The sequence below is a fragment of the Calonectris borealis genome, chromosome 3 (assembly GCF_964195595.1).
Source record: "Calonectris borealis chromosome 3, bCalBor7.hap1.2, whole genome shotgun sequence".
In the NCBI taxonomy this organism is placed as follows: Eukaryota; Metazoa; Chordata; class Aves; order Procellariiformes; family Procellariidae; genus Calonectris; species Calonectris borealis.
This window is the reverse complement of record NC_134314.1, coordinates 105,457,727-105,481,420: the sequence shown is the minus strand read 5'-3', so window position 1 is coordinate 105,481,420 and position 23,694 is coordinate 105,457,727. Positions and strand designations below refer to the sequence as shown.

Genomic DNA, 23,694 nt, shown 5'->3' with positions numbered 1-23,694 from the left:
TTTGCCGTCTCCCCAGCACCATTCATCCGGATGGGGTAGGTAGCAGCCAGCTGCCAACCAAGGAGGCCTGCTGGTGGTGCTGAGGGCTGGAAGAAAGACTCAGATGTGGCTGGAGGTAACAGGCTGCCATTGCGACCCCCCTCTGCCCTGGCTGGTAGGAGGAGGACGGTGGGACCTGATGGATTCATCACTTCCCCACCGAGGAGTGAGGATGCGGGGGAGTGTGATGCTTAACGCTCAGCGGCAGGGCTTAGGAGATCCAGAAAACCACCCGTTTGCTTTCAAGACTTACTCTGCAATCAGCGTAATTTCTCACGAGGAGAGGATTTTAGTGTAGAACAGAAGGTTGGGGAATGGAGTATTTGCAAAGGGAAAAATAATTTTATTTATGTACTGGGAGTCTAAGACCTTTTTTGGACCCGATCACCTATATCTGTCTGCTTTGCATACAGGAGATAAGTTATTGGATCATTTTAAATGTTGGCTATTTTATAATAATAATAACAACAACAACAATTTAAAGATTTTCCCAGCTGTTGGAAGATGTAATTTGACTTTCATAGGCCATTATTTATGCAAGACCAATTGGTAAACTGCAATGTACTGTTCTGTAATTATTCTCTCCTGTAGCTTTAATGAGGAGATCTGCGTGCAGTTTGATGGGAGGATATACTCTGCCGACAGCCACACTGAAAATCAAGACAGGTGTAATCTGCTTACTGTAGTCTGTGAATCCTCACCATGTGGCTATGTTATCTCTAGTGCACGTTTATAGAGAGATGCTTGTAAAAGGATTTAATTTAATGGAATAATGGTAACTGACACTATGAAAATGAAGGGGCTCAAATAATACGGTGAGCAGAGTCATATAAATACGAAAGTAGATGATTAAAAATCGCTATATTACGTCTTTCAGTTAACATCATATGGAAGGAAAACACAAATTAAGTCATGTTGTGTACTAAAAGAAAATGCATTCTTTATTACTAACCTAGTCTTAGAACAGACTTTGGAGAAAACGTATCGTTTTGGAGTATGCACGTACAGATAGGTGCCCAGTCCTGCAGTTGCACTTGTGTGGGCAGATGTGCATGGCTATTGCTGGAGCGTTACCAGGACTGGACTCCTAAAAGCAGAATATCTTTTAGAAGGCAGATACTCTGCTGAGCTGTAGCCAAAAGCTGCAGCTTTCACTCAGGTGGAAGAATAGTTGTGTGATGAAAGGACTGGTTGAGACTTTGTTTAGGAACCCACTCTGTTTCTGGTGGGAAGGCTTCATCAAGACACTTACACGTGATGTGCCTCTGTTTCCTTACCTGTACAATGATGATAACAATAAACTATTTGTAGAAAAGCAGCCCAAATAACTCATTATTTTCAAGCTTATTGACAAAAAGCGGCATCTCCTTGCAAGCAGCAGTTACACAAGATCGTTCGTTTGGAAAGAAGATTATTTAGGCAGTACTGTGAATCTAGTTCTCCTTTTCAGAGGCTGAAAGAAATAATACCTGGTCACTCTCCGTGGATGTGATTTATTAATTATCAGTCATTCTTAATCACCTAATGCTGACATGTATCTAACACACTGGAGAGTTTAATATCTGAAAGAATACTTATCATGATTTTTCTCAACAGTCCATTTTTAAGTGCTGGGGGAGATAATGTGGTGCCAGCACTTTGGTAGCCGGTTTCTGATCCTGTATGACTTCTGTCCTTGAATGCGGAGTGTGAGTGCACAGAGGATGGCAAAAAATTGCTAGCAAGAGCTAAGTGTTGCCATGCTGCTCACCGAATTACTTGAAAGCCTTTGGCTTATAGAATTTGGACATCTTGTGACACTTAGGTATTTTTTTTAATATTTAACCTTTTTGGTGTTAAGGTAAAGGGATCTGATTTATTATCCATACCAAGGATAGTGAAAGTGCATTATCTGACGTATTATGTCACTGCATCAGGCAAAATGTATTTAAAAAAAAAAATAATACTGAAAAGCACTTCTGTTGGGGAAAGATGAGGGCTGGATGGGAGTTGGGCATCGCTGTTAATTATTCTTATTATGCTCATCTCGCTCAGATTTTGAGTCTGGTGATTGCACTGACAAAGGAGCAGCCTTGATTTCTGCACATATGTTATAGTTACTTGTAAAACTGGGCTCACAGATTGCTCTGAAGCTTTTACTGTTCCTGCAGAACATTTCCGTAGTTCCAGCAGTTTGATCACAAATGCAGCATCTCTCTCCTAATGCTGTGCAGGTTGATAAAACAGTTGCCGAGCTGGAGTCCCTAAAGAAATTATTAATTATCTGGTTAATGTGCATCAGGCTGTGGGAGTGTGAGATTAATCACCAGTGCTGGGATGAGTTGCTGAAGTGGATTTTGGTTTTTCGTCTCCTGTCACTCGGTAATGGCTTTTCCTTCCTTCACCATCAGGTGAACAGGTGCGGAGATGCTGTATTTTCATTTTCCCGTAGTCGGTAACAGCCGGTGACCAGGAGATGCCTTTTTCTCAGTCCTGCTGCATGAGCAATTTACAACATGGAGGGCTACCTGCTTGGGATGTTCCAGCTGCGGGAGATGCTCCTACAGCACAGGGCTTCCCTGAGCCTTCCCAGATAAACACATTTGAACACATGCGCTCGGGGAGGGGTGCCAGGGAGGAGTGTTGGGCTGAGCTGGGGCTGGCTGTTCTGTATTCCCCAGCTCTCAAAGGGGTTGACTTATATTTGGATGTGGAATCGCAACTTGACTCCTATTTTGAACGTATTTATAGTACTCAGAATTTCTCAGTAAGTGAACATTCAGCATGCCTCCTTTGTCTAACGTAACAAAAGCAAAATGTGCTCCTTTATTGGAAAGATACAGAAGAAGGTTCTTCTAGCTCAGTCTTTAGTGGTACCATCCTTAACGCCAACGGGCTGCATAAATATTCAGCCATAGGAGAATGAGTCGGACTCCTCTCCGGTGGTGGTGGATCAGTCAGGACGTTCGGCTGCAATGCTGCACCACTTGTCCTGTCCTGCTAACCGCCGTTAACCATCAGCAGCTGCATCAGAAATTGTTCAGTGAAGCCCCGATGTTCTTCCAGAGGTCCCTACTGGATTACACGCCCTTGCACCACACAGTGCACTGATGAAAAAACCCAGGAGTAATTTGTCTTTTAAATTTTACAATTTCACATGTGCTACTATGTGAATCTTTTATACTTGAAGCTGTAACAGCGCTGCCTCAGGGTCAGGACCATTGTCTGGAAAAGTCTTTTGTTTTAGTGACTACTAGTGAGGAGAGGAAGGAAGATGAGATGGAAGGAGCTACGTTGTACGCATCTAAAGCAGACAGTTTCCTGAGGCCAGGGGAACATCTTCTAGTTACGAAGAGAAGAAGCTGTCTACAACAGCACAACAATCGTTCCAGTAGTATGTGCTGAGGAACAGAAGTAGAGTTTGAACCTCTCTCTATTTATAAAGTCTAGTAATTTGGATTACTTTATCATCTCCAACACAAGTGTTGTTTCTCCCTGAGGAAGTTCTGTAAATGACCACAGCTATTGAGACTTTGAGATGCATGGCACTTGAGACTGGAGACCTGTTTTTAACCTTCTACTTGACTATGCTCTATCAAGGTTTTTTTTTATTATGTGAACATGTAGGTATTGGCCTTCATCAGCTTATGGGTTTTGTTTCTTCTTGGCTGAACTAGTGGGTTTTTTGTCCCTGGTGAACTGAAAATTTTTGATTACCTTGCCACTTCAAGCAGGCAGAGACGTATTTGAGATTGCATTGCAGTACTTCATCATTGAGCTTTTGCTGTCCATATTGTACTATCCCGAATCCCTCTTCAGCTAAAGATGTTGCCTTGGGAGGGGAGAAGTGTGCAGTTTTCAGAGAATTTGCTTTTTATAATTGCTGTGTGCTCCAGTCTGGAATCTCTCAACAGCCCCACGATGACATAAACATCCATTTGGTTGGCAAGCTATGGTATAACTTCACATTAAATGTAGATGACCTATTTGTGTTTGAAACCCCCTAACCAGCTAGTCAGCATGGCAGCAGAGGGGTTTTAAATGTTAAGCAGTCTTCAGGGCTTCAGGTTAAGTATTTGCATCAGAGTTGTTTGGGTTTCTGCTCCTTGTAGAGCTTCCTGAGCTTGTTGTGATAAGTAAAACCAAGTTTACTTCGTTAAGCTCAGCAGTTCCCAGCACTGTAGAGATAACAGGGGGAAAATAAGACCTTTAGGAGACAAGAAGTAAATTCCTGTCTGTATGGGGATGCTGGTCACTCTTTTTGCATGACTTTATTTGGTGATGATGTTTGTGTGACCATGCACGCAGGTGTGCTTGCTCACAGTGGTGTACAGAAGTGATGCAAAAGGAGTGTAAAAATGTATGAACCATAAAGACAGTAACTCACCAGACTCTTCTGTAGCTGTTGATCTCTGGTGCTTAAAAATAAGTAGAATAGCAGATTTTCAGATGAGTAAATTGTGCAAATCCATGCCTAATTTACATGTACGATCACCTTGACTGCTTGTACAAATCAGGTAATTGCGCATGCAAATAGCTAATTAACACAATTAGCAGATCTGCTGATGCAGTCTCAGGATCTGTAAGCGTATACTAGTCATGTAGTTACCATGTATCTGCAAACCAATTGTACAAAAAAAAATCTAAGCCCTGTTTGGCTTCGGGGTGGAGAAGTGTCTGATGGGGATCACAACTGTTATTGCAGTTGGGATCCAAAATCACTTAGGTTTATTAGAAAAAATTAAATTTGAAGTAGCAAGCTGGCATTGCTGACGAAGCACACTCCCAGAACTGCGACCTGTGGCAGGCTGGCTGGCCTGGTGTCATGAAGGCTGCAGTCGTGCTCATCTCCTATGAATTGTTACATGTGAGCACAGGGCCATGCTAGTTTTGCTCTATGGCTTCATAAAAGTACCTGTGAACAATCCTTGTTAAATACCTACTTATTACGCTTTTTAGATAAGCAAAAGATGTCAGATTTTAAAGCCGACTGCTTCCTTCCACCTTGGTAGAAAAGAATTTACTGAAAAAAGATTTAAAGGGCGAGTCTCCTGGTTTTATCTATTTGTCCAACTTGGAAATCTCTTCCTTAACATTTAACTGCTAAGCAAAAATACCCAGGCAAGTTTAAACATGCAAATTGTCAAAGTTTTGCAACTGCATCAATGGACATTAAATACGAGTCCAGGGATTTGAGAAATGCGTTCTTCCCATCTTTGTTTTTATTATTTTTGTGGCTGTTATGGGGGGGATGGACACCCTTTGTCATAGTAATTATTTATACTTTCAAAACAAACACAATGTGAACTTGCAATCAGTTCCTACAAATAATTTAACATCAGCATTTGTGGCTCCAAGTTGAGTCTACACAAAAGTAAGTAACAGCATAATCTTCTGAAGGCAGGTATTTTTTAAACTACCTTTTTAAAAATGTTTCCTAGTTATAAAATAGAAAACTTAAACCTGTGTATTAGATTTGTGACCTACCTAATATCCCAATTGCTCTCTGAATTTCCTTTCTTGCAGGTGTAGTTTTATTTTAAAACAAAGAGGAAATATGCCAATACCACATAACTGCCGGGATTCAAATCCTAGCAAGAGGTTTGTGTCCAAGACAACACCGCTGTGTTCTCTTTCATAAGCTTACATTTCTCACATAGATGTTTGTGGTGTGTAGCATTTTCCTTACTCAGGGGACTTCAAAATCCATTGAAAAGCAACAAGTTAGGTGCTGATTGTGCAGGGATTATGTCGGCAAAAGGAGCACCTTGTTACATGCTCCATGTCCTTATGTCCTAAGGACACTCTCATGTCCTTAAAATCTGCTCTGTGAAGGGAATTAAATGTGGCCAGGAAAGCTGGGAAATATCTTTAAAAAAATGCTATGAAATGTTTTACTATCATCTAGGTGGCTACCAGACAAAGACCCAAGGGACTTCAGTGTAAGACCTCCTGTGAAAAATCCTATTTCTGGTAGAGCAGCATCCATCTAGTGGTAGCTGGGTGCAGAGTCGGGGGAGAGAGGACTGTCAGCCCTGATGTGGTCACAAAGTCTTTCCCCTGAGGGTCAGGGTGTTTCTAAGCAAGTACAGAGGAAGCCCTTCAAACATGGACAGAAAAATCTACTTAAAGGTACATTTTTCAGAAAGCAGAATGAAAAGTGAAGTAGTGGAGGCTTCCACACTTCGTGTCTGCAAAGTATGCTGTGAAGAAGCATGAAACCCATAGAGAGCCTCCTTTCTTTATCAAGCTGTGTAGTGGCCCTATTCAAGGTGGGAATTAAAACAAAACAAAAACCAAAACCAAAAAAACCCTAAGCCAACCAAACAACAAAACAAAGTCAAGGTTTGGTTGCTAGTTAGCATGCTGATACCCGAGAGCACATCCAGCCCACGGCTTGCTTTTATCAGGGTCAGTGTCCGAGCCCTGGAAACAGAAGGGGAGAGCTGGGACCTTGCTAGTGTGTGCACGGGCTCTTCCCCGCCTTCCAGCGTGGCTTTGCAATTTAAAGATGCAAAATTCATTGACTGACAAGTGATGATTAGCGAGGAGCTGAGGCCTATCTGCTGCAAAAGGGAGCTGGGGAGGATGTGTGCTGACTTTATTTCTGGCCATGTCAGGCTTTCACCTCTGCTGCCCACTTAGTCTTTAAAGGAACAGCGGCAGCTGTTGGTTAAACATTTTATTTAAAACTTTGTTTTGACAAAAGCAACAGCTTTTATGATTTTATAACTCATTATTTCTCAATGAATCTTAAAATTTAAAAAATAATTGGCTGTAAGAATCTTTTCCATTGTTGATCAGCCAAATTTCCCCACTGACTGTACTGGTGACCTGGAATTGAAAACTAATGGGAAATGAGAAGAAAGCAACAAGAAAAATAAGCAGTCTGTTTTTAAAGGCCAAACTGAATGAGGCTGGGTGAGAAACAAAACTGAAATAAACTGAAAATAAGACAAGCAAAGCTTCTGTAGCTCTTTGTGTCGGGACAGCTTAAATCCCACTCTTACCAGGTTGCAGAACTGCTTGCAGAACTGGGGCCAAGGGCTGTAACATGCTTAAGTGTCTTATAGGCGTGTGGTGTTTTTCCTTCTGACCTGATACTAGCTGTGGGCTATACAGTGCCAGTCACAAAAAGAAAGAGCCATTCATTGAGCTATTTAGAATTGGGAAGGGCACAGATCATACTTAGCCACGGTGATGGGTGGCGACGTTTACACTTTCAGTCAGTTGAAATGCTGTTGATATCCATGAATACAGGCTTAAAGCCTTCTCTGAAACCTTAGGAACTACCTGTCTGTTATTTTAAGCGACAGCTCTTTTTTTAGATGATCTATGTCCTATTGAATTCAGTGGGAAAACTTCTACCTGTGATGCGATAAAATTCCCACTCCGTGCTACGTTTCATTAAGGACTAAAGGAAAAAGCAGGTTTTATGTGCTCTAGAATGGCTTCTGGGCTTTTTTTCAGAAAGGATACACCTGCCAGGCAGTGAAGCAGCACCTCTGTTCCTAGGCGTCTCACTTAGAAGGTCCTAAAAGTTGATAGTTACACATAGACATTAAATAAACTGAAAATGCAGTGTTGATGCAAGTGCCAAATTGCTGCGATGTGCAGATGATTTCTCTCCTTGCCCTTTCCTGTCGAGGACCATAGTGCCAGCCAGTGAGATGGCTGATTGCCTTTGCCTGATCAAGGGATGTTTGAGGAACAGCTGATGGCTGAAATCCTCTAAAATGGAGTTGATGATTGTGAAGAGGAGGAACCTGTGCTAAGAATTGGTAACCACAGTTTATCTAAAAATATGTGCCTGCAGTCACTCCCTCTAGCCTGCAATTCAGGAGCCTGCTTGAAATCTCTCACATTGTGATGTCCACAAAGCATGATATCCATTATCTCTAGGTCATTAGAAGATGATATTCCCTTCTGGCAAAAGATGGCCTCTTCCTAGATATTTACACCTTTGTCTTGCAGCCCACAGGCATTTGGTGTCCCTGGACCTGAAGCCAGTAGCACTTAAGCTAATCTGTTTTGTACGGCACGTAGGCGTGTGTGGCCTCAGCAATGCAAGTCTCCATGAGTATCCTAGCCCTGGCTTCCAGGCAGTTTTAAATCCCATTTGAAATCCTGGGTGTTTATCTTTCAGTTTCTTTGTGGCTGGGCCTTGCTGGGGTATTTTTATTAAAGTCCTGTGATGAAAACTGTGACGAGCGGCTTTGTGCCTCTAGCACAATGGAGTGCTCTGCAATAATGGTGTTAACTTTTTTCCCCAAAAAAAATCTTCTAGTGGAGTCATGGACAGCTATGCAGTGAGTTTAAGCAATAGTTTGTTCATCTCGGTCACTTCAGGTTTATTGGGGTTCTAGCAATTGAAACCTGTCAAATCCAGTGCTCTGCAGCCAGTGCAGAGTTAGTCTGTGCTCCAGGCAGGATTTTCTTGTGGGATGGCCTGAAATGCTTACATGGACTTCCCCGCAACTCTCCAGTCACATCTGGTCTCGTGCACTGAGTGCACGTTTGACTTCATTCTTGCCTATCACAACCACAGGGTCTCTTTACGACGCAAATAAAATGCTGCTGGCGTTGTTTCCTTTGTGGAGAGGATGAGAGAAGCAGCAACATGTGAGAGATGCTACTGTTTCCTCAGAGTGATGGTACTGGGGACAATGTGGCGAGACCCTCTAGCACTTCTTCATCCCTATTTCCATGAAATATAGACTGTTACACCCTTCAGAAAACAAAGGGAATGTGCCTTGGAACAGACAAAGAAAAAAGAATTGTGTTTTGTGCCGCAGCGCCTTTATTTACAGAGTTTATCCTGGGAGCCTCAAAGCATCGCTAACTGTAACAGAAACTCGGTACACAATGACTTACTCTTCCCAGTGAATCAACAAGCATACTGTATTGACATTTAAGTTTTGAGGTCTTTGTATATCCCTGGTGCAGGAATGAAGCTCCCAGATCAGCTGCTGCTGGCGAGGAGACGTAGATGCATTATTAGGGATAACTTGGTTTATCTCCTTTGACACTTTTCTGATAACTCTTGATCATTAAGGTCTGGATTAAGTGGGAAAAAACATTACTTGCACGGATGTTATGTAGCTTATGCCTCAGATCTTCTATGAGGGAGTTTGGGTGCTTAATGTCTTCTAATTCAAAAAGAAAAATCAAAGTCTTGTGTACAGCTTCCTTCTGTCAGGTGCCGAGATGAAGGTTAGGTGAGCGCCTAACAGAAACCCAGATATTTGAAAGTCACATTTCCAGCTGCATTTAATAGGATTGTAGATGAAACACATGCAAGAGGAAGGGGTTGCTTGGGGGTATGTTTGCTTTTACTTAGTGGGTTTAATGAAGTTTAAGGTGTACTACTCTGTGTCACTCTTGGGAGAGCTGTATTTTCTTTCCTGTGAACTTGCATCATGACATTTTTGTGAAGCACTGCTGTGTCAGGAGCTCGCTGTATGTTCGTGCCTGGGTCGGGAAGAGATGGCTCTCCGGCAGTGGCGTCAGCAGCGTTGCACAGATGAGAGAAGGTGCTTGGCAGCCGGCAGGTATTGGAAGAGAGTAGGAAAAGTCGGTCTGTATGTGTCTGGCTGTCCAAAAAAACATACTGGTCTTCAGAGAAAACTATTAGTTTTCAATATTTTGTTCCAAATCCCTACTCCACTGAAAATGTAGCTATTACTCATAATTAATAAATTAATGGCTTTCAACCCGAACCTGTAACAGAATGCAGAAGTCAAATGTTTCTGTCTTTCATCCGACCAGAAGTGCCGATTCGTGTTTCACAGGAACTCAACAGGCATTTCTGGTACTCCTGAGCTGATGAAAGATCAGGGAGGCTATCGCATTGCTTCACTGTGATAGCAGAAACACCATGGTAATATTGAAAGACCTGTCCTAGGGACTGATGTATTTAGCAGCCCGATGCCCCCTAACCGGGGCAGTCCTTTATTTATCCTAGTTTGTTCCTCCTCAGCAGTTTTCATCTGAGGCTTACAAAAAGTGGACTTCACCCTGTGAGGCTGTTACCATAACTGTTTATGGATGAAGAACTGAAGCTCAGATAAATTGCGACTTTCCAGAGGTTACCTCGCATGCCAGTAGCACAAACAAGGGTCTGTGCGTTGTTTCCCATTTTTCCACACTTTCTTTAACCACGTGGGAAGAAATTAATCCCTACACAGGGTCTAGCACAACTTAGGTAAGCAAGGATCACTTAAATTGTCAAGTGAGACCTTGTGCTGGTGCTGCAGAGAGGGATAAATTGGTCGAGAACTTTGCTGGCTGCTTTACAAAAGACAAATGACCGCGTGAAATTTGATTTGTGGAGAAGCTGCTTCCTAGGAGAAAGCAGAACCTCAGTATAACTGGATCTGCAAACTAACGATGTAAAAATAACTTGGATAATAAAAAGCTGATAAATAGAGGTATGGCAGCAATTTGGATGTATGCGAGAGACGAGCTAAACTGATCTGAGTTTGAAGGAATTTATTATCCTGCAGAGTTCCTCTGGTTTAACTCAGTCAATGCTAGGTCGCTTTTAGTTGAAGTGGAAGAATATTTACTTGTAGAAGCCTAAAGTCATCTTCCTGTAAAACAAAGCAAAAAAACCTGCCTAACTGCAAGCTCGAGCTTCCTCAGAATAATCCAAATGTGTTGTGAAGGACTTCAGGGATATATTTCCTTCTGAGGATTCCCATTCTTCTGTATTTTCTTTGCCAAGTGAGTAATTAGTTACTCCTTGATTATTGCTTATCACTTTATACTTTTTCATGGAGACAGCAAGGGACTGTGAGGCTGTTAATAGCTATGCTCAGATCACCTGTCTTTCTCAAGCATGGTTTTATTAGCTTAAAAATAACAGTGGGAGTGAAACGTTTTTAAGTTCCTGTACTTTTTTTTTTTTACTGGTATCCTGAGTGCTTTCCAGAGCATCCTCAGTGAATACCAGAAGTGTGTAGTCTCATTTTTCTTGCCTTGAATTGCTACACCCCAGCAGTGTGGATCAACAGCATCGGACGTGAAAGCTTGACTTAAGCGGTCTTAGTGTCTTTTTCATCCCATAGTTGAAAATTTTCTTTCGTCTCTTCAGATGTTCCTAAACATGGCAACAAGCGTGGCTCTGCAACAGATGCAATTCTTTCTAGGTCTCTAGGTAACATTTTAACCTGTGTAATGTTCACAGCATAGCATCGTAAGTAATATTCCAGGAAATACGCTGCCGCTTGTTAAAAAGGATAGGACCCCAGAGATGCCTTTAAATATGCCTGTAAAGTGAGAGGTGCCAAGAGAAAGATAATATGGCTGATTATAGTTATTTACCTTACATTTTCATTTGCCCTTAACTGGGTGTAATTTAGGGGCATGAAATCTCTTATTGGAAGTGTATTTGCATTAAACAGCTCTAAGCAACCATGAAAGTGCAGAAGCTGAAAAATTGACAGACTGGGTTCCTAGAATCCCAAAGTAGCATTTTTGTAATAGGCATACAAACAAATCAAATAAACATGTTTTGCTTCAACGATTTAAAGAATATGGTCTTTGGAGTAATTTGTCTCCTTTTTTTTTTTTTTAAAAAAAAACCTATCATTTCTAACCTTTTCATTGCCTATCTCTAGTTTGCAGCTCCTCCTAACAATCTGCAGCAATTTCCAACCCAGCTGTTGTGGTTGCAGAGCATTGTGCCTTTGTTTAGCTTTCCCTGAGCTATCCAATCGGGCTATAAAGGGGATTACCTGGCTGGTGATGTTGTTTTTCAGGTCTGCACTTTTTAACAAATAATTGTTTCACAGTGGCTCTTCCCACCCCCCCCCCCCCCCCCCCCCCAAAAAAAAGGCTCTGAAAATCAAACTTTACAGTTGGATGGAATCAAGTCTTGCAAGTAGGTACTTTTGGTTGGCTTTGATAATCCCCCTCGCTTCCTTTGCAAGTAATCGTAAATAAGTTGAAATCAACTCCAAGAGTAGTGGATCTTTTCAATCAGGTCATGTTTTTGTAGCAAGACTTAAATTTTCATCTGTGCTTTATTTAAAAAAAGACCTTTTTCGTCTACTATGTTGGGGGGTGCTAAGCCCGAGAAATTTATAATACGGCTGTGTACTATTAAACAGGTATGATCTTCCACCTCTGCCTCCTGGTAGTCATTCCGTTCTTTTATATCCATTGCCTCTCCCACAAGGCAGTTTAACTGAAGTTTGTGAAATGTTGTGATCTCTGCATGAATGGAGTTATTGAAGTGAAAATCATTAGCAATATTTATTTCAGCAGGTTGCGGAATTAATGGCTAAAGAAGAAAAACTGGTAAAACTTGCTCTTTCTATATACAATAGGGTCTTTAAGAAGCTTAATTCGCGTTTAAAAATGCAGACGTGTCTGTCTGAATTTATACTACGGTATGTATGCTCCCCATATCATGCTGTGTCAAAAGTTCTAACAATATATGATATTGAAATATATCTGTAGTATTCATTTTTTAGTATTTTATGTTGAGTGTTAAATGGAAGCTAGCGTCTGTCTTGCTCTGCTCAGTGCAAAAGATATATTTACTGTACTTGAGTGTCTTCAGTTTTGGTTCTTGTTTCGCAAACACAGTACATTTTAATTAAGGCTTGTCACTCGAGATCTAATGAATACATTTACTGTAATGTCTCCATCTTCAGGAGGTGAATTTGACTTAGAAATTGTCTCTGTCACAGAGGGGCTGATAATATCAGTTTAAAGATTTCCTCTTTTCCTGGGGAGAGCGGTTTGTGTGGTTCGTGCTGCTCTTGCTGGGTACGGGGTAGCAGCGCTCGCCTAAAGGATCGCAGAACGATGCTTATTGCAACATACAGACAGACAAGAAAAATCCCTAAAGACACATATGTAGATTTAGCTCGGAGAATGTACCTGCATGAGACTGTCTTTTCTTTTTTTCTTCCCTTCTTTTTCTTTGACACAGTTTCAGAAGTGGTTTATTCATTATATTTGGAAAGATTAAGAAACTCCTCTCCCCAAATCACGCTTTTGTTAGCATATGAGAGGACTTTGATCAAACAAACAATGAATTGTCTAATGCACACAATTAAAAAAAAAAAAAAATCCTATAAAAGCAGGTTTCAATCGACCTTTTACCTGCGCCTGTTTCTACTCTGGCAGGTGGGGACTCTGCACGAGGAGGGTTGCCGTGCTCCTGCGTCTCCAACTCATGTTACTGTTCGCATTAAAACTCCTGCTTTCAACGTCAAGTCAAAACCATAACTAATTTTACTGTCATGTAAATGCCATTTTATGTCCTGTTGTTGTGTGGAAAAGCACCAAAAAGTGAATTTAGAATCTTCAAGAGAAAGAAACTAAGTAGAGTCTCAAATCTTTTGCTTTTCAGTGTTGCAGTATTTTAAACTGAAATGGTTTTCAGCTAGTTAAATCAAGATTATATTATGGTGCTGTCTTCTGGTGTAGTGTTATGGGGGAAAGGCTTTAGCCCCCAAACTTCTTCCTCAGCCTCTTCTACCAGCAGCTTTTACTGTCACCATATTCAAACTGTGTTACACCCACCTTTGTTAGAAAATGCTGGGTTTTGTATGAAGGGAGGGCCGGGTGCAGGGTCGAGATAAAAGGGAGATGCTGGGAGGGGACCCCACAGGGCACAGAAAGGTGTCCTGCCCTGGGGTCTCTGGCAGGGAGGCTGCCCACCTCGGGGCTCTCCTCATCCTCCCGACCTTCTGCTGAGAGTGCCGAGCAGGGCTTTGTGCGACAGCAAAACGGCAGGATCAGACAGTGCTTGTGGCACAGAGGGGTTGAGATTGGGAGGTGCAGTAGGTGGGTGGGAGGAGGCTGGTGGGATCCCCTGAGAGCATCCCATGTGGTGTGCAGTACGGGGATGCCCAAAAGAGAAGTTGATGGGGTGACCGCTTGCTCGTCATCCTTGGATGTCCTGGTTAGGGACTTATTTGGCACAGTAGCATGCGATTCATTCCCAATCTTCCAATGCAAATGTTTGGGAAGTGCTATTGCATCTGTTTTGCGTGTGAGGAGTTGCGTCATGCTGAGAGCAAAGCCCAGATTTTCAAACGTACTTACGCACTCACGCTCTGGTGTCCTCAGCCAGGGTCCTGGAGGAGCTTTCTGATGGCGAGGGCAACCGAGGCTGCCTCACCCAAATTGCGCCACAGGGCTCGTCCTTCCTTCTGCCAGCCCGTCCCCGACACAGGGGTGGTGGGAGCAGGCTGGGGTCTGGGATGCTCTGCCCTCCTGCTGCTGCAGAAGGGCGGGGATTCAGTGCTGTGAAGGGCCTGGAATGAGCCGCCTGCGAGGTGGCAGGTTATGGCTAATGACAAACACGTGCCACTGATAGGTACATGCTTTTTTGACCTGCCTTAATTTTTCTAGCCAGGCTTTTAATTGCCAGGGAAAGGGATAGACAAATGCAGTAAAAAAGCCAAACAAGTTGGAGCTATAGCAAGGCCCTACAAGGAAATATGTTTTAGAAAGATTTTTTTTTTTTTTTTTAATTAATCGGGATTTTGTTGTCAGGCTAAAACAGACTAAAAATAAACAGCTGTATAGTACTTCATTAAGCTGCCTGCTTGGAGTGATTTTCCCATTGATTAGTCTCGGGGCTAATGCTGGTTCATTCCTCATTTCATTGCTAATTAACATCAGCTCTGCTCCTGACCACTTGACCGCACTCTCTCTGTGAACATGTGCTGGTTTGGCAAGTAATAACTGCTCCCTCCTTCTTAAAAGAGAGAATTAAGGAAGAAAATAGCTATCAAGCGTAGATCTCTGGCTGCTTCTGCTGTAAGGAGAGCAAACTGTAAAACCGTATCGGCCTGTACGAAGGGTAATAAACATAGTTTACAGAGTGCAGGAGTTTGATTGAGGAACTATGTAAATACAGATGATGAGCTCAAGCTGCTGTATGAATTGACAGGCTTGGCTCATCTCCTGTCAGTCGAGTTGATTCAGGCTCTTCTGGGATGCTCACGGTGCAGATTACCTGACCCAGGGTCTTATGGCCGTCGGGGAGAGGGCTGCTTTGGATGGGCAGCGCTTACTTTTCCATGTCTCTGCAATGTTCTGGGAGACCAAATAACGAAAAGCATTGGCAATGGGTACGGCAAGAGCAGGAAACATAACGCCACGGTTATAGCTTTGTCAGGCCACTCCCATGCAAACAGAATACATATGAAAATAGGGGAATGAAATACTAGAATTGGCATAGATGCACTCTGAGAAAATATCTAACAACGTTAATGAAATTAGCAGGCTCTGTTCTGGGTGAAAAGGTCAATTTTTCCATAAAATCCAAGTAAACTGGCATTTTGGAAAACATCTACTAAACTTGGCACAGAATAAATAACATTATCCCAAAGTCTTGGTTCAATTCCAGATCATAGCATTTTCTTTTAATTGAATTGGGTATTGCATTTCATTTTCAGAAAGTCTTTTTTTTTTTTAATTCCTACATTTTGAAGCATTCATATCTCAGAACTAATCAGAAACTCAGCCTTATACAAATCTATCAATCAGGAACAGTCACTGGAGAGAGAGCTTGCCTGAGTGATAATCCTTTTTTTTTTACCTTTTTGAGCAGAATCCTAATTCACTTGTTCATCTCTTATATATTTTATATATTTCCACCATTAATTTAATGGATTTAGGGCTCAGTCTTGCAAACACTTCTGCACGTGAGTAACTTTATTCATGCAAGCAGGCTGCTCATGTGAGTAAAATTAACCATGTGAGATATTTGTAGGAGCAAGCTTTGCAGTAATTGTGTGTATCCACACACAAAGCCATTGCCTTCTTAATTCCCCTTCTTTGAGCTGTAGTAACAAGAAGCATCTTCTACTCACATGAGGGGAAAAAAAAAATTTTAGTAACTGTATTAATTATGATAAGAAAGACAGAGAAGCCATTCCTGTGTTTAAGAATGTAGCCACTTTGGGTCAGGAAGGACTGCCTCCTAATTAAGTGTTGCATGATTGGTTACATCATGTAGCCTTCATGGATGGTTCTGGAATTGGCCTCAGAGAAGAGACAAAAGTGTAGAAAATCCCATGTTATTGTCACCTGACTTAGACAAGGCTAAAACCTGATTGTGCTGCAGACTTTGTTCAGTTGGAAAATGGAAATGGAATCTTGCTTCTTGTTCCCAGGATACAGCCAGCATCTTCTCTTTCTAAAAAAGATGCCTACGATATTTTTAACTTTTCTCGTAATAATTCCATTTCCAGTCCTGGTTAGATGCAAAACAAAGCAGCAAAGAAATATTAATAATAAAATAAATAAGCCCAAGAAAAAGATTTCCTTGGATGCTTTTGAACTGTAAGGAATCCTGTTTGAGGAAGTGTCTTGGTTTGGTCTCTTGCTTTTGGTAGGTCAGTAGTTACGCCCTCCTGCTTGCATTCAGGTATTTCGTATTTTGCTCTCCTGTGGACAGGTATCAGGAGAGGGTAAAATACTGATTCATTGACAGCACAAATAACACCAAAGTTGTTTCTTTCCTCTCATTTCTGTAATGGAATAAGCATATGCACATACTTATGCATGTATGTATTACGAGCTAGCATAATTCTTCTGCAAGACAGTGTCCAAGCCACTTGCTGGCTGTCCCATGTTGAGTTGAACTTTCTGGGCTGCTGTCACGCTCGGGTGGCAGCTTCACAGGCTGCGTGATGTGGGCGAACATCCGTGGGCAGAATCCAGGGCGGAGGGATGAGCTCTGGTGCCTCCCTTGCGGGGTTGGAGGGGACTCTGACAGTGGTGGGGAGAAGAGCAAGCAAATGAGCCAAGCGCTATGGGCAGGACCGTGGCTTGGAGGCGGTGGGTGCCTGGAATGTTGCAGATTTAGCTAAAGCAGTAGATCTGTGGATGCTTCCTTACCTGTTATCAAAGTATTTAATAATGAAGTAGAAAGCCGGGTGTTTTCTGTTTTTTTCTTTGCCTCTTCATTCAAAAAATGTCAAAGGAAGGAGCTAAGACAGTTTTAAAAACCCTTCTGAAGATGGCATGTTTTAAATAAGATCTTAGGGGAGGCTGACTTGGGTGTTGGAGACTTTGTGATCCTCCGCAGTGGAGCTATTTAGGATCTAAACCTTATGATAAAGATGCCCTTTCTGGCCTTGTTACCCTCACTTCTTAAAAAGCAAATGACTCCTTGAGTTTTCAGAGTTGAAAGTTACTGTGAGGGCCTCAGTCGTTTGAACTGTAAATTGGCATATCGTATTAAACAAGCTTCAGTAACTTCTTGTTTCACTACAGGCTAGAATTTGGTGAGTAAAGTACGATTAATAGCTCTTACAAACCTCTGGATGGACACCCAAAGGAGAGGAACAATACTGTTGCAGTAGTACAAGTCAGCAGCATATTAAACATTCTTTTTTTTCCTTAGGAAAGGATTTCCTGTAGAGGTCCTGAAGAAAAATAAGTTTCATTAGTCGAGCGTCGAGCAGAGATAGAGCAACAGGATTGATTGTAATAAGCCTCTCCTTTTTACCGAAATCCATTACTTTCTGAGCTATTAAGTGATGAAAGGGATTAAGAGAATAAAAAAATATAAGCGGGACTGTATTCGTAAATCTAATAAAGTTGATAACAGTAGAGCGTTTTGTGAAATTTGTGTGTGAATTTATAACATCCTAATCCATCGGCAGGCAGCATTGCTCTGCAGAGGGAAGGGGGTGCACCATGCATATAGGATAAAAATGCAAGAGAAGAATTTCTGGCCAAGAAGCCTCTTTTTTTTTTTTTTCCCCCCCATATGGATATCCATATGTTTTATCACAGATTCCATACTTTTGGTGCCAGGATCCATATGTTTAGCTTTTGCTCAAATAAAAGACTAAAATCATTCTTCATTATCTCTTTCTTCCTAGCTGGTGTTTTTGTAGACATAACCAAATATGATGCTAGATGTTTGAGGCATACCCAGATAGGATGCAGTTGGATCTCATCAGAGGTATTTAAAACCAGTACCTGGGGGGTTCAAGGGCTGGATTATCTTCTGAGTATAATGCCCCTTGACAGTGCTTGAACAATGCAGGAGGTGCTATCATCTGATTGCAAAGTCCTGGCAAGGCTTTTCCCCTATAAAAGAGAAGCTCCTTTGGGAGCAACAATGAGAGTTTTCCTCCTTTTTATTTTATTTAATTCTTGACTTGCACCTCTGCCTCTCTGCTTCTGCTGAGGGGTGTGTGATGCACGGAGATGACAAGACAGAGCTTTATTTTACTTCTGCCTTTTCTGCTTGCCCAAGGCCTGCAGTTGGTAGAATAGCAGCAGAATTTAGATGTGCTGATAGAGAGAATTTGGGGTTAGTGTAAGTATGGTGCATCACCATCTCCTTGACATGACCCAGCCTGCTCTGTGCCAAGCAGATATCACTCACTGAGAATTGTGCCTAATGAGGTTTTATTTTTCCTTTTCTCTTTTTTGTAATTTTTTTTTTAATTTCCCCTTTTGATAGAAAACTTAATGTAATGCTTGTAAAGGTGTAAAATTTAATTCAGTGTCCATGGTTAGCCCCAAGTAACCATGATTAGTAAAATCTGCATGTTGGCTCTCCAGCTGGATCCCGTCTTCACTTGGTCCTCCAGTCCTTAACAACTTTGCTGGGACAGCATGCAGCAGAAAAGCAGCTGTGGTGTGTGCGTTTACTTCTCTTGGGAGTTTGATTGCCTACCAGCAGGTCCTGACTGTCCTATGGCTATGGCATTTTTAACTTGCAGAAGGGGTAAGGAATACCCTGTAATTTTGAATTGGAGAAAATTAGGGTAGTTATAATTGCCAACATTACAGTACACAGTTTCAAAATAAAGACAGCAACATGAATATTTTATTCTAGGTTCCTGCCTCTAGCCCATGAAATGTAACCCTGAGGTAGGCTTGGAGTTATGCTTTATCCTCTGCATTCCTGACAATAATAGAAATTATTGTGAAAGGTTAATAACCATTGGGCATCGCAGCTGTATTAACTTTCACATGGAAGAAAGAAAAGGCAACTACCTTCTCTGAATAAACCAAGCGGTAGCATCTTGACTTTAGAGAGGAGACAATCAATGCCATAAGAACCCCACAAAAGCGGCTACATCTCGGATAGACTCATTATATTAATTTTCAGGCTAACCCCACTCTCATCAGAGACAAAAGCAGAACTTACCACTGATATCATTCAAAGCAGACATGGCTCCTGATATTATCTGTACAGAAGCTATAGATTAACTTAACCTTTCTTTTGAGATAATACTTGTAAAAGTATCATTCGTTTGAGGTTCAATTTAGTTTGCGTTCCAGTGGAAATAATCCATCAGTTTTCAGCGCTACCTTTCCTTCTCAGGCTTATGGCTCTGGCAAGGTCCGTGGCAGGTTTGTAGCGAGTTGCCAGTTGCAGGTTACCTCATGGGTCTTGATGGATAGTGCAGTGAGCCGCTATTCAAAAGGGACGGCTCACAAGGCATGCCACGTGCCTGGTGGCCTTCTGTGTGTGGTGGTTCCTGGGCACGATGGTCAGACATCCCAGTTCGACCTGCCTGGCCCCGTGCATGCCATCCCCACTGGAGATGTCTCAGTGTGAGGCGCTGGTATTTTGACCCCCAAGTTGGCAAGAGGTTGGCAGTCACCTTCTTGTTATATTCATACGGGGAGGATAAACTCTAAATACTAAATGCAACTCAAGCTGGTTGTCCAGAGAAATGATGAGTGACACCTTTCCGCCTTTCAGAAATGATTCTCTTGTAAAAATGCTGTGCTTTTTTTTATTCTTTTCCTTTTTTCTCCCCTCACCCAGGGTTTGAATACCAGATTGAGCTAATTTTAAGATTCCTCAGGGCAGTGGCACTGCATTCCTTCCACTCCGCTATTCCTTACCGCATTACCTCACCGCATCAGCACTCGTATCTCCCGCTGATGGCATCCAGTTTCCATTCCATTCACAGCGGCCAAGGATCATATCTCTGATCCACTTAGAAACACAATGATCTCTACCCCTGAGAATGCAAACGCTTTCTCAGTCAAATCTATTGATCTACAGGGCTCTATTTCTGGCTTTCCATTCACTCACTCAATGTTTGGGATGCTGCATATTCTTTCTGGGGAAAGAGTTAACTTGGCTACTACGAACTCAGTGAGGAATGTTTCTGCAGAATCCAAAGATAGACGTGATCTCTTATATATTCTTGTGTCTGTACAAATACTATACTTCTTAACTGACCAAAATGAAAACCTCCCAGCCCGCACTGTGACAATGACAGCCCCGAGTGTGCTATCGCATTCTTATCCAAAGCCGATTCACTGAGTGTGCTAATGTTGAGTGGAGACAAGCACATGCTGACTTCTGCAAGGGAAGAGGTAAACAATTTGCACATGGTTCCAGGCTAGGGGGACTTACAATCTAAAAAGAAAAGACGAGACCAACAGGCAAGGGCATTGGATGCGAAGAATGATGTGGTTTGACAAACATTCAAAATCGGTGAAAGCATTTTAATGAAAAACAAGAAATTTTTCTGAAGAGCATTGCTGCCGGGGAACTTGGCTCCTAAGGGCTTGACTCTGGGCTCTCTTAGAAGTGTAGTTATGAAGAAAAGAAGGGATTTGTGGGGTGAGTATTTCAGCCTCCTCACGCAGGTTATGTATTGAAATAGGCCTCTCCAGGAGGCAAGCCCTATGTGTGCTTCAAATGGTCCTCAGGAAGTCCTCGTCTTCCGTCACTGATAGCACAGGCAATAGAGTAAATACACCTACGTACCTAACTTTGGCCTTGTTGATGTTCAGAGATGTTCACCATCACCCCCAGATGGGATTTTGGTTCTTAAAATATGGGATTTTAGGGATTTTTCAGGTATTGCTCAACATTGACCTTGAACTCATGTTTAAAAGAAATCCAGGTGCCATGATGTTGAGTGAGCTATGCCTGAGTTAATTTAATTATCTAGACCTTAGACAATTTTGAAAATATTACCCGTAATTCATATCTTCCGGGTTCCAGCCGAGTGCCCTGTTTTCTTTGCTTGTACATGACAAATGAAACCACTGTTTCGATGTTGTTTTTTTTAAATACAGGCGTTAGGTTACCACTTGGTCCAAGAGAAGACTTCTATTATTCAACACTTAGCCTGTTGGGGGCACAGTAGCTAACCCGGTTTGGTCTTGATTGTGTCACTCACTCTATAGCTAAAGGTGTTCCCCACCTCTCATGGTGTTCAGTCTAACAACTGACACCATATAGGTAAGTCAAACAGGCAGGAATGGGCAAAGTCCCAGGTGAAATAATTCTGGGGTTGATAGTTGTGATTATATACAATGATAATCTATCTTAGTATATCTATGAAGGGTACTGATGTATGAGAGAATTTGACTTGTGAAGGAGTATTACATTTTTACATGGAAACTTACTCTGAAGTTAAACAGATATTGGCTCCTGATGTGCAGCATTAGTATGCAGTCCGTGGTGAGCTACCTTACTTCACTTTCTCCTTTAGCCACAAAAGTTTTCTTCCACTTCTTTTGTGAGCTTTGCCTGCAAAGATAGGTAATAGGGAATAACTAGTGCACTTCTTTGTAGCTTTTCCTGTGTAGCAAGCTCCGAACCATTCAGTATCTTTGTCAGCATTTCCAAATTTAAACTGAGGGAGGGGCAGGAAATTTCTCTTTCCTAATCAAAAAATGCAGGAAGAATAGTATAAAAATATGAACGCTGAAATTAATATGCAATGTGATATAATGTCCTTGTCTGGACATTTCATTGCCTTTACAGTAATAATTTAATTTAATGATCTAAAACTTCAGGGACATAATAGTGCACGGATGATCCTTCCCTGCTGACAGACATGAAATGGGCTTGTACACATACATACACACAGGTGAAAGCTCCCCCTCTCTTCCTCTGCCCAGCAGGTACAAACCGTTGATCATCTTCAATTCCTGTAGCAATTGGGGGAGTGGGCCAGCATCTTTTACGAAAAACCCAGAGCTGCTTGCTCAAATCTTTGATAAATCCAGTCCTCTTGACTCTGAGCGCTGTACCTTAGCTGCCTTCTCCCACCAAATGACACAGATTGTAACTCTCTGGCGTAGAATAAGAAAGACTAGTTACTTTGAAGATTTTATTACTTTGTTTTTCAGTCCTTGCTCCTAATACACTGTTTGCTAATGCCTTCCCTCTGAAAGAAAAGAACACTGAACTCTCCATCTACCTCCCTTATCTGTACGTGCACATAGCATGTCTGTGCATACAGCACCCATAGGTCTCACTAGAAGAGAGTGTCTTCTCTAGCAGGTTACGGTGACGTGCCCACCACCAAAAAGGTTTCTGTACCAGTTTGGGCAGCAGCTTTAAAAGACTTCAAGCCTCCCTCTTCCCACCCCCTCCCTCTCCCCATTCCAAATACGGAACTTCCAGCAGCAGCACACTTGCCCTCTGTAGACACGTAGCTACTGTTGTATTACGGGGTTTTGTTTTGTTTTTTTGCCAGCTACTTGACATTGTTTTACAGCTGGACTGTGCGGCTATTTCCAAAAGGCTCAGCTAATTCTGTTGTCCTTTTTTATCAAGGAAATTCTTGAGAAACCACAATAAAGCAGCTGTAACCCCGGCGATGCTTACAACTGTGGCCAAAAATAAAAATCGGTGCTTCATGCATTTTCTTAATGAGGGTATAGGGTTTTTTTCAGTGTGGTCCTTGACACCTAGCCAAGTTAGGGCTTGGCTCTAAATGTTTAGTGCAAACGTTATAAATAGCCCTAGATCGATGGGGCGTTTCTTTTCCCAGCGGTGCGCCCTCTCGGGGCTGGCCCTTCCCGGGCTGCTCAGGGCAACGATGGAGTATCTGCAATGAGCCTTTCAGGCCACAGTTGCCAAATACTTCATGGGAGGTGCTGGTCACCTTGGGTTCCCGTTGGCTTGGAGGAGGAGGCTCAGCATCTTGCAGAATTAGGCCCGTAAGCTTTTGTTATTAATAACTGCCTTCGTGTTCGTTTTGCTTACAGACAGGATTTATTTGGCTTTCGACCATCAATGGAAGTGTCCCTATAACTGGGTTTTTATGCTCTCTCTGTACAAATAGAAAACCTTGGTTTATTTGCCAACTCAAATAAGAGTTTACCAATGTGGGGTTTTTTCCATGGCACTTAACATGTCTAGTAAATGGGTATGAAACAGCTTGATGCTGGGATTTCACAATGTTCCCACAGGCAGAAGAGGGAGACATGAGGGAAGATGAATTAAAACTTGGGGAAAGTTCAGTCAACAAACTAAGAAGTGCAGACATACTGATTTATAAAGATACTCTAACTTTTAAACATGTACTTTCAATCTGAAGGACTGCAGTAGGGATTTAAAATATGACTATTTAATTTTTTAAAATTACATAAATTAAGTGAACAGCCCATTAATGGGATGCCATCAGGATCACATGGCCAATTCAGTTCAAGTTATATTATCTTGCTGGCCGGATTTGAATAAGAATTAAGAAATTACTATTCAAAGTAGTATGGGACATTGATCCTCATTCACAATGAAATTCGTCACCATAACTACCTGGAATTCCACTGCTTTCACAGAGGTGTTCCACTGAATCTTCTTTATGGAGCGACTAGAAGGGAATTATATTAGTTGGAGGAAAAAAGCTGCTAATTAGTTGTTCTGCCTACATATTAAATGAAGTCTTGTCTTGCAGAGAGTTCACAGATAAG

The 23,694-nt window shown here is 42.0% G+C and overlaps 1 protein-coding gene across 9 annotated transcripts in view; it reads left to right on the top strand.

The window, feature by feature from the left end:
• The window catches only part of ESRRG (estrogen related receptor gamma), a 389,483-nt gene that overhangs the window by 100,314 nt on the left and 265,475 nt on the right, over nucleotides 1-23,694 (top strand). The window lies entirely within an intron of this gene.